This window comes from Gossypium arboreum, chromosome 1, assembly GCF_025698485.1.
Source record: "Gossypium arboreum isolate Shixiya-1 chromosome 1, ASM2569848v2, whole genome shotgun sequence".
In the NCBI taxonomy this organism is placed as follows: Eukaryota; Viridiplantae; Streptophyta; class Magnoliopsida; order Malvales; family Malvaceae; genus Gossypium; species Gossypium arboreum.
In genome coordinates, this window is record NC_069070.1 from 41,208,123 (window position 1) to 41,216,845 (window position 8,723).

The window sequence follows — 8,723 nt, forward strand, 5'->3', positions numbered from 1 at the left end:
GTCCCCGAAAATCTTACCGGTAAATAGGCTCGGGTATCGCTCTTTCATAGAGTCCTCAAGTTCCCAAGTGGCTTCTTCCATTCCGTGTTTATGCCACAACACCTTCACTAACGGGATTTTCCTATTGCGCAACTCTTTTACTTCACGCCTCATAATGCGAACCGGTTCCTCTTCATAGCTCAAATTAGGCTGAATCTCAATCTCAGATGGAGCAATTACGTGCGATGGATCAGACCTATATCGTCAAGCATCGAGACATGAAAACGTTGTGAATCCTTTCGAGCTCGGGGCAAAATTAATCGATATGTGGTGGCCCAACTCGTTCGGATACTTCATATGGCCCGATGAACCTCGGACTCAATTTGCCCTTACGACCAAATCTAAGCACCTTCTTCCAAGGTGAAACTTTGAGAAAGACCTTGTCTCCAACACGATATTCAATATCTTTTCTTTTCAAATCCGCATCGACTTTTGGCGATCCAAGCGACTTTCAAACTTTCACGAATTACTCGAACTTTTGCTCGGCATCCTTAACCAAATCAACCCGAAGAATTTACCTTCACTAAGTTCAGTCCGAATAATGGGTGCGGCATTTACGATCGTATAAAGCCTCGTAAGGCGCCATCTTAATACTTGATTGAAAGCTATTGTTGTGCGAATTCAATCAAAGGCGAATCTGATTCCCATGAACCACTAAACTCAAGGATACAACATCTCAACATATCCTCGAGTATTTGAATTATCCGTTCAGATTGACCATCGGTTTGGGGGTGAAAGGCGGTCTTTGAAATGCAACTTGGTACCCAAAGCTTCTTGCAACTTCTTCCAAAATCGCGAGGTAAATCTCGGATCTCTATCCGACACGATGGAAATAGGCACCCGTGTAATCTCACAATCGAGAAACGTACAATTCGCTAGTTTGTCCATTGAAAAATCCGACGTCACGGGGATAAAGTGAGCCGACTTAGTCGGTCTATCGACAACGACCCAAATCGCATCCTTCTTACTCGCGACAATGGCGGTCCGGATACAAAGTCCATTGTGACTCGATCCCATTTCCACTCGGGTATCGTGATCGGCTGAAGTAATCCTGAAGGCACTTGATGTTCCGCTTTCACTTGTTGACATATTAAACATCTCGAAACAAAATCAGAGATGTCTCGTTTCATACCATGCCACCAAAACCGACGTTTCAAATCGTTGTACATCTTCGTACTCTCGGGTGGATTGCCATTCGGCTACAATGGGCTTCGTTCAAAATTATTGGAATAAGTTCAATTCTTTGGAAACACAGACGACTTCGAACCTCAAACAATCGTCATCATCGATTTGAAATTCCGAGTCCTTGTTCGGAACACACTCATCCCGTTTTGCAACCAACTCATCGTCGACTTTCTGAGCTTCACGAATTTGACGTATCAATAATGGTTTGGCTTTCTATTCAGCTACTAACACATTGTCGGGTAGGATAGACAAGTGTACATTCATCGCTTCATAAAGCAAACGGTGATTTCCGCTTAAGGCATCCGCAACCACATTAGCCCTTCCGGGTGATAATCAATGACGAGCTCATAATCTTTTAACAACTCGAGCCATCGCCTTTGTCGCAGATTTAAGTCTCTTTGGGTCATCAAATATTTGAGACTTTTGTGATCCGAATACACATGGCACTTCTCACCAAATAAGTAATGTCGCCATATCTTTAAAGCGAATCGATGGCGACCAATTCGAGATCATGGGTCGGATAATTTTTCTCATGTGGCTTTAATTGTCTCGACGCATAGGCCACAACTCGCCCTTCTTGCATCAATCGCAACCCAACCCAAGTAGGGATGCGTCACTATAAATGACAAACTCTTTGCCCGATTCGGGTTGCACTAGAATTAGGGCTTCATCAAATAAGCTTTCAGTTGATCGAAACTTTTCGACATTTCTCCGTCCATTCGAACTTAACATCCTTTTGGAGTAGCCGTCATTGGCGTGGCTATCGTCGAGAAACCTTTTACAAATCGTCGGTAATAACCGCAAGCCCCAAAAAGCTCCTAACCCGGTAACATTCCTTGGTGGTTTCCAATCGACTATGGCGAGATTTTGTTGGGTCCACCACGACACCGTCACGGACACCACGTGCCCCAAAAAGCTAACCTCTTTCAACCAAAATTCACATTCTTGAACTTTGCATATAATCGCTTATCTCGTAAGATTTGCAACACTAGCCTCGGTGTTCAAAGCATGTTCGGTTTCATCTCTCGAATAGACCAAAATGTCATCGATAAATACAACTACGAACCGATCCAAGTATGGCCTGAAAATTCTATTCATTAAATCCATAAACACCGAGGGCATTAGTGAGCCCAAACGGCATCACCAAGAATTCAGTAGTGACCGTACCTCGTTCTAAAAGCGGTTTTGGGTATGTCCGATTCTCGGACCCTCAATGATAGTACCCGACCTCAAATCTATCTTTGAAAACACCGAGGCTCCTTTAATTGATCAAACAAATCGTCAATTCGTGGCAATGGATATTTATTCTTTATCGTCACTTTATTGAGTTGACGATAGTCGATGCACAACCTCATGGTTCCGTCCTTCTTCTTCACAAACAATACAAAGTCGCCCCATGGATAAAAACTCGATCGAGCGAAACCTCTATCCGTCAATTCTTGCAATTGAACCTTCAATTCCTTTAATTCCGTTAATGCCATACGACACGGGCTATTGAAATCGGCGTAGTACCGGTACAACCGATGCGAATTCCACTTCTCGAACCGGTGGCAATCCGGTAACTCCTCGGAAAAACATCCGAATACTCACAAACCACTGGTACCGATTCGAGTTTCCTTTCCGTCTCTTTACTTCCAAACACATACGCAAGGTATGTTTCACACCCTTTTCACATACCTCCGAGCGGTCATAGAAGATATTATCATTGGCGCTCCTTTTAAATCGATGAGACTCGACTCAAACTACCTCATTATTTGCACTCCTCAAATCAATGGTTTTCCTTTTGCGATCCACCTTTGCATCATGTACGGTCACCAATCCATACCAAGAATAACATCGAATTCATGAAATGGTAGAAGCATCGGATCGGTAGGAAAATAGGATTCTCGAATTATTAGGGGCATCTCTTGCACACTTTATCAACGAGCACGTATTGACCCAAAGGGTTTGACACTCGAATTACGAACTCGGAGACTCAACGGTAGAGTCTTCTTTGGATGCTAAGGTTTCACATACATATGAGTGAGTAGAGCCGGGTCAATCAATGCAATCACAATAGTATCAAAGAGAGTAAAAGTACCGGTGATAACGTCGAGGAGGATGCCTCCTCTCGTGCGCGGATGGCATATGCTCTAGCAGAGCGGGGTCTCGGATCGGACAGCCGTATTAGAGGCTCCTCTCGATTACCACCCCTACCTCCAGAGATTCTTGGGGCCTACCTCCACCGTCGTTCCACTAGGTCTTGCACCTTGCGTCTTATTCCTCTCATCTAGCTCCGTGCAATCTCTAATGAAGTAGTCCTTGAACCGCATCCATAACAGGCCCTATTAATGCAGACTTACCCCAACATTCACCTAGGTGTCGTCTTCCACATTGGGGCATTCAGGTCTCTCTTGACGATTATTGCCCACACTAGCTCTGAAGTAGCTCGAGTCCGTCAATGGTGGGCTCTAATGGAAATTCCCGCATCGTCCTCGACTTCTGGTGTCCTCCCCGAACCTCTTTATAGCCGAGAACGGAGCTTTACTCATCGATCTTTTACGGTAATCTCTTGCTTCAAATTCAGCCTTCTTCTTCTCCTTTCCAAGTTCTTCCGCCTTGCGTGCTCGTTCGACTAGTGTCACGAACTCTTTTATCTCCAAAATTCCACTAGTAACTTTAACTCTTCATTCAATCCTTCTTCAAATCTTTTGCACATCGCAACCTCATCAGCCACACACTCCGAGCATACCGACTAAGTCTTACGAACTCATGTTCAGTATTTAGATCTGATCATCCCGCCTTGCTTGAGTTCCAAGAATTCCTTACGCTTCGATCGATGAACCGTTGACTAATGTATTTCTTTGAAATTCGGATTGAAAGAAATCCCAAGTAACTCGTTTATTTGGGACTATGGAAATTAAAGTCCTCCACCAATAGTAAGTCGAGTCTCTTAACAAGGATATAGCACACTTAAGACATTCATCGGGTGTGCATGACAGTTCATCTAACACTTTAATGGTGTTATCGAGCGAACTTCGGCCTTTTCGGCATCATCAGTAACTATGGCCTTGAACTCCTCGCCCCACGCTTCCTAATCAAGTCCACGGTGGTTTACTCAGCCTCACGGGATCGATGAATCGGAGGCATTGCGGGCTCTTGGGTGGAGTATTTAAATTCGGGAATGGTTGGACAGCCGGGTTGGTTCGGGCATATTATGCGACCCACTCATTCATCATGGTGAAGAAGGCTTGTTTCGCCCTTCATTTTGATTATTCGCGGATGATCGAGGCTCAACGGTAGTGTCCCTTGCGCAGAGCAGCCGCTACACTTTCAACGTCATCCGCCAAGGGTCTCTCTACCGGGTTCCATTGCTAATCAAAACAAAAATTTCAACCGTCGAAGTCATCACATTATTAAGCACTAACAATTTGGCATGTATAGCTAGACTCACACGCGCTATGGTAGTCCTAGAACCGACTAAACCATAACTCGATACCAATAAAATGTAACACCCGAACCCGTGACCGTCGCGATTGTCGGACACGAGGGTTAATGGGCCAAATCTTCTCAAGGTACCAACCAATTTGGCATTTCAGACAGGTGGAAAACTGCGTCCACTGTCGCCATAAAAATCATATCTTGAGTTTCAAAACTCGGAAACTGATTCCGTAAATTTTCCATGAATTTAGACTCATATATCTATCCAGGATTTATTTCTAGAATTTTTAGTTGGCCCAATTGGTACAGTTTATTAGTTAAAGTCACCAATGTTACAGGAGTCGACTACACTGACCTTCGCGCGTTAAAACTTTAATATCTCTCTGTACAGGGCTTTAATACTGGTGCCGTTTGTTTCTAATGAAACTAGACTCAAAATGGAATCTGCACATATAAGGAATGACTTCTAATTCTTTCTGGATAATTTATAGTAAATTTTCAAAGTCACGACAGGGGACCCAGAAACCGTTCTGGCCCTGCCTCACGAGAACTTTAATATCTCTCAATATACTGCTCATATGGTCGTTTCGTTCCATCCATATTAAACTAGATTCATCAAAGTTCAATTTCATAATTTATTCACTATTTAATTCTACTTCTACTATTTTTAGTGATTTTTCAATCTCACCTCACTGCTGCTGTCCGCAGCGATTCTGCGATGAACTATGCCAATTTCATGAATCTTTCCTTGGCCTTAATCATCCATCAAACATGACACAAATTATGGCCACCTTATCAAAATTAAAGTTTCTAAGACTCGTGGCTATAGGTTCTAGCATCCCACTCGACGACCACATAGACCATTTTCACATGGCTTAAAGTTTACAACCCACAGTTCAACAAAATATAATAGCCTATACATGCCAAATGTTCTTCAACAACGAAGACAATACCAAAATATTTCAGCGGTGTGATGACTTCAACGACGGTTCCGAGCACGCAACAATACGAGTCCAAGAGACCTAAAATGGGTGACAAGAAAACACCGAGTGAGTTTATAACTCAGTGAAGTCATAAGCACTTTACAATTATCCATTAGCTAAATTCATCACAAAGTGAAACAATGAAACAAGGCTAGGTACTTCATCCATATCGAACTATACCATAATTCCTCGGACCTTTCGGTTCAATCTCATACCAAGCCATACATCCACATTTCATATTTATACGATAAGATATTTGAGGCATTTTCACACACTAACTCATTTTCACCACAATCACACAATTGCAATCATCACATAGATTTAAAGCTTACCAAGCTCAACCCCGAGCATGAACATATTGCCTATTCGTCATGAGCTCAAGGTACTTACCCGATTCGCTGTCCGGGATTAACTCGATAATGTCGCACACTCGGTGCCAATTGTAATACAAGAGCATATAGTGAATCCGCACACTTAGTGCTATATATTTTCAGCTCGCACACTTAGTGCTATAGAATCAAACTCGCACACTTAGTCTTGTACAATTTTAAACCCGCACACTTAGTGCCAATCTTGTCACCGTGTCCATTTATACCCGCACACTTAGTGCCGTGACCAATACCTTATGCATTTTGCTGCCTTTATACATTCAACAATGGCATCATTCCATACACATACATTTTCATTTACACATCAATTCATTAAACACAATTGCATATATATTATGATCATTTAAATCAATACCAAATATATGCTTAATGACTTACCTCGGATGTTGTCGCGTTTTCAATGGCTATTCAATTACTTTGTCTTTCCCTTGTCCAACTTTGATCCTTTGAGTTCTTGAGCTAGTTCACACAAATTTAACTTATTAAAACTTCATTATGCTAGCTTATGGCCGAATATGACAAGGAGTTTAAATGGTCATATGGCCACCCTTTTGCTTGGATACACATTGGTCATGCACATTTTATATTACATCAAGCAATTCAATACAATTCATTCAAGCATCAAGGAAAAGCTAAGGCCCTCAATAGGCTACCTAAGGCCGAATATACACATCAACATATGTATTCGTTCATGTGGCCGAACATACACATTCATGTTAAGGCCGATTTCCACACTTGATACATTCAACAAGTAAGGTCGCTTGTATCGACTTAACACCAATTTGATTCAAGTTCACAACTAGGCTAGTATGCATATATACACTAGTAAATCAAATACAAACATTTGTACTTCACCTTACTAGCACTTCTCATTCAAATGACATGAACAACGAACATAGTTTTCTTTTATTTCCTACCATGGCCAAATGCCATACAACACCATACCATGCATCATTACAAGCTTTACCTTTAGCATGCAAATAACATCCACAAATCCACCTTAGTTGAACCTTAACTCATCTTCATGCCTCACCACCACAACATCAAACATCAAACATCAATGATACCAAGAAGACAACACCCATGGCTGAATATCATCCCCATTTCATGGTAAAGGTTTAGACCATGGGTTAGGTGGAACTCAAACTATCAACTAAAAACATGCATAAATCTCATGGATAACATCAACATACCTTAGTCTAGCAAACTCCATGGCTGATTTTCTCAAGCTTCCCCCTTTCTTCTTAGTACATTCGGCCAAGCAAGGAGAAAATGAGAGAATGAACACTTTTTTTTTCTTTCTTTCTTTGTTTTGTTTCTCTCATATACGGCAAGGGGGGAAAGCATCCACACTCTTTTTTTTTTTTTTGTTATCATCATTTTCTTTTTCCATTTCTTTAATGCTAACTTTCTTAATTTATTGTTTCCTACATGCATCACTAGTCTAACATGTTGGAGACATGTTTCCACCCATAGTATGGCCGGCCATCATGCTTCATTTTGGCTAATTTGACATGCAAGGACAACACTTTCCCACATGTATTAATAGGCCACCTTACATTTGCCTAGCACATTTCTAAATTTTCTCACATAAGTCCTATTTGATAAAAATTCACTTACAATTAACAAAATCCAAACATGAAATTTTCACACATGCATATATACATATAATGAGCATCAATTATGATGGTTAATTATTATTATGACTCGGTTTAGTGGTCCCGAAACCACTTTCTGACTAGGGTCAATTTAGGGATGTCACAAGGCACCATCTTCAAACTTGTTTGGAAATTATTGTTGTAGGCAAACTCTACCAAAGGCAGGTATTTTTCCCAGCTACCCTAAAATTCGAAGATGCAACAACGCAACATGTCCTCGAGAATCTGAATCATCCGCTCAGACTGACTATCAGTCTGAGGGTGAAAAGCTATGCTAAAGCTCAACTTCGTACCCAAGGCTTCTTGTAATTTCTTCTAGAATCTCAAAGTGAACGTCAGGTTTCTGTCTGAAATAATCGACAGCGGTACTCCGTGCAATCTTACTATCTCAGAAATGTACAAGTCAGCCAATCTATCAAGGGAATAATCTATCCTTACTGGAATAAAATCAGCTTACTTCGTCAATTTACCCACTACAACCCATATGGCATCTCTATTTTTTAGAGTTAATGGCAATTCTGTCATGAAATCCATGGTAATTTTTTCCCACTTCCATTTGGGGACCATCACAGGCTGTAACAAACCTGAAGGCACTTGATGTTCAGCTTTTACATGTTGAAATACAAGGCATTTCGATACAAATTCAGAAACATCTCTTTTCATACCATTCCACTAGTACATTTTCTTCAAGTCGTTGTACATCTTGGTACTTCCCGGGTGAATAGACAAATGACTGTTATGTGCTTCTTGCAAAATTTTCCGAATAAGTTCATTATTCTTGGGTACAAAAACCCTATTCCTGAGCATCAAACATCCATCAGGACTAATTCGGAAGTCTGATTCAGTACTTGAATCACGTTGAACCCTTTTTACTTGCAAGTCATCATCATTAAGCTGAGCGTCATGAATTTCCTGCAAAAATGTCGGCCTAGCCTCCAGTTCGGCCAAGACTAAACCATCATCAAGCAATTTCAAATGAGTATCCATGGCTCTCAAAGCAAACAGGGATTTTCTGCTCAACGCATCGGCAACCACATTCACCTTTCCCG